The sequence below is a fragment of the Propithecus coquereli genome, unplaced genomic scaffold (assembly GCF_000956105.1).
Source record: "Propithecus coquereli isolate 6110/MARCELLA unplaced genomic scaffold, Pcoq_1.0 Scaffold404, whole genome shotgun sequence".
NCBI lineage: Eukaryota > Metazoa > Chordata > Mammalia > Primates > Indriidae > Propithecus > Propithecus coquereli.
In genome coordinates this window covers 456,117-459,147 of record NW_012149775.1, presented here as the reverse complement: position 1 = coordinate 459,147, position 3,031 = coordinate 456,117, and positions in this window count along the sequence as shown.

The following is a 3,031-nucleotide window of genomic DNA, read 5'->3' as shown; positions in this document are numbered from 1 at the left end:
CTAGGATTACAGGTGTGAGCCACCGCGCCCGGTCTTCTTTTTGTTTTTTAACGTGTCTCCCCTCGTGTACAAAAGTGCAATATGACGCCTTCATTTAATCTCTGCAGTTCATTTCATCTCAACTGTTTCTGGAAGAAGCACTTCAAGGAAAGTAGACGATGGTAAGTATTCTGCCACGGGAATACTTCTGTCTATGTGCTTTCTCATTCGAGACCTTGCCATCACGTGTCACAGGCTGTGTCTTTGATGTCGGTGTCCCATTTTTATCCGCTACTCTCTAGTTCATGGAGTCGTATCTACGCTGTGAATGCCAGGCTGTGACATGGAACCAGACGGCTGCCGGACCTTTTGAAACCTTGTGTGGGGTTGATGGTGGTGCTGAGGCACGAAAGGCTGGTTTGAGCGAGAAAAGGAGAGAGCAGTGCGGAGACTTCGTGGTGCATAAGGGGTATTTTTTAACTTGGCGAGATGTGTCTCTCAATCCCGGGCTTTGTGAGAGCCTGTGCAGAGAGCAATGGTAGCAAATAATGTACGAGTGTTCTTTGCATTCAAAGGACATCCACATCTGTTGGAAGACTTTCAGTTTTGTTCTTAGATAACCCATATTAGCTGAATGTGTTAAGTGAAACGATGCTTGTATTTCCCCTACCCCTTTGTCAACTGCTGTGAGTGCTGCATGGTGTGTGTTCTCTTCTGTTACTGCTCTGTACGTGTGGTAACGTGGGCTGAAGCTGGCGGGTTGAGAACGTGGACCGAGCTTGTGGTGTGCTTTGCGGGAGCACTTGGAAGCAGAGTCCACCCGTGAGCTCAGGTGTCTCAAAGAAGGGCGGAAGTTCTAATGTCTGTAGCTACCCGTAAGAATGCTGTTTGCTGCAGTTCTGTGTCCTGTGCTTGGATGCTTTTTAAAAGAGTTGTTAATGTTGGAAATTATTAAATTAAACTTATTTAAACAAAAAAAATCCATTGTTCTCTTCTTCCTTATTAATAGGACTCCCAAATTTTTGCTGGACTTGTGGCCACCCTGGATAAAGACTACATTTCCTAGTGTCCCTTGCAGGTAAATGTGGTTGTCAGACTAACTTTTGGCCAAAAAGGTCTGAGTCAGAACGATAGAGTGATGTGAGCAACCTTCTGTTCCACCCTCAAGGCTCAGTTCCCCTTTCCCGCGTCCACTGTCTGGGATGCGGACAGCAGATGTGGTGGATCATTTCAACCTTTCACCTGAGAGCCGGCCCTGGGGAGGGGCAGAGCAGCACGACAGAACGAGCCAGGGCCCCCAGCGCCCAGGACTTCTGGTGCTGGAACTCGTACATGAGAAATAAACTTTTGTCTTTTGTTAACACACAGTTTTCCCCCCAGCGGCTGAACCTGGGTACTAACTACACAGCTTCTACCCCCCTCTGTGATCTTGCTACTTGGGGCCCTGGACCTCTCCGGTTTGGAATGGTGAGAGGGCGGCCAGACAGGCCCCACCTGGCTCGCGCTGCTGTGAGCTGCAGAGTGCTCTCTGGGAGGTCAGGCACATGTGTGGATTTTCCTGAGCTAATGCCTTCCCTTTGCTGGGATTTCTCCTCTCCTAATTCCTTGGTGGGTAAATGCCTTCCCTTAGGCTGGTCGACTGCATTTCCTTCTGCAGCTTCTAAGAGTCTGGCAACTTGTCCCTCTGTTAGGATCACCAAACCCCTCCAGGCGACCCTATTGGACAGGGTCTAACACATCCTGTCCCAGCCGTCTCCTGTGCTGGCCTCACTTCTGGTCCACAGGAAATACATGAACCCAGTCCCCAGGACCCCAGGAAGGCTGGCCGCCTCTCAGCCCAGCCACCTCCCTGTTCCACCATCAGGGCAGCGGCCAACCTCCTGTTTTCTTCATTTCCAGCCATGAGCCAGCCACCAGCTCACCCTGTACCCCAGATTGCCGGGAACGCACATTCAGCTCTCTGAGGGGCAGCACCGAAGGCCCTTTCCCTGGGCTTGAAGTGAGGGAAACCCCCTCACTGTCTTAGATTTCCTCAAGAGGAGGAATAGCTTCCCCCTTCCTGCTCCAGTCTACAGCCCCACCTTTATGGGGACACTGGGTGTACTGGGACTGCGGAGGTGTTCTGCTACCTAAGGACTCCAGCCCCTTCCCTCATTATTTCCCTCTCTTGCATTTAGGAAGAAGTTTAAATATTTTAGAAGCTCATTGTCTTGAGTAAGAGCCACTGTTTGCTTTGCAGACACTAACCCCACTCACTTACCTCGTATCTTCTAGGGCAGTGGTCCCCAGTCTTTTTGGTACCAGGAACCAGTTTCATGGAAGAGTTTTCCCATGGGCTTGTGGAGAATGTCGAGTGATGGGGAACAGCTGTAAATACAGACGAAGCTTCACTTGCTTGCCTGCGACTCACCTCCTGCACCGCCAGCTGTGCCCAATGGTTCCTGACATGCCCAAGGCTTGGGACTGCAGTTCTAGGGCGTTGCAGAGGAACTAACAAGCCCAGAAGCTTTAGTGAGGCTGCATTCATGTTTTCTTCCTGTTGAACTTCCAGCCCACCTCAAGCCAAGGCAACACATAGCAGGACCCCGCCAGCACCACAGCCACCATCCCCAGGGGATCAAGGGCTCTCATCTCAGTGGTAATAATTAATCCATGTTGCACAATTCTTAGTGAGAAAAGAAAAGAACTTTTATCTGAGGAATGCGAGTCTTTTTAAATTGTCAGGCCCAGAGAGACGTTAAAATGAGACAGCGACCACTCCCACCTTTGAGTTATGCATTCACCTGTGGAAACTGCTTGCTAGTGCCACAAGTGGCCACAAATAAATCAACCTAATAATGCCACGTTGGACACTGTAACCCACACCCTGTAGCTTAACAATGTATAGCCGATTACTAATCTATGTTACTTCTTGTAAACCAGTGAGAATTCCTGACAAACGACTTTCTGTCAGCCCACTGCCTGTCACTGTCTTTTGCCTTTAAAAATCTGCAACTGGCCGGGAGCGGTGGCTCACGCCTGTAATCCTAGCACTCTGGGAGGCCGAGGCGGG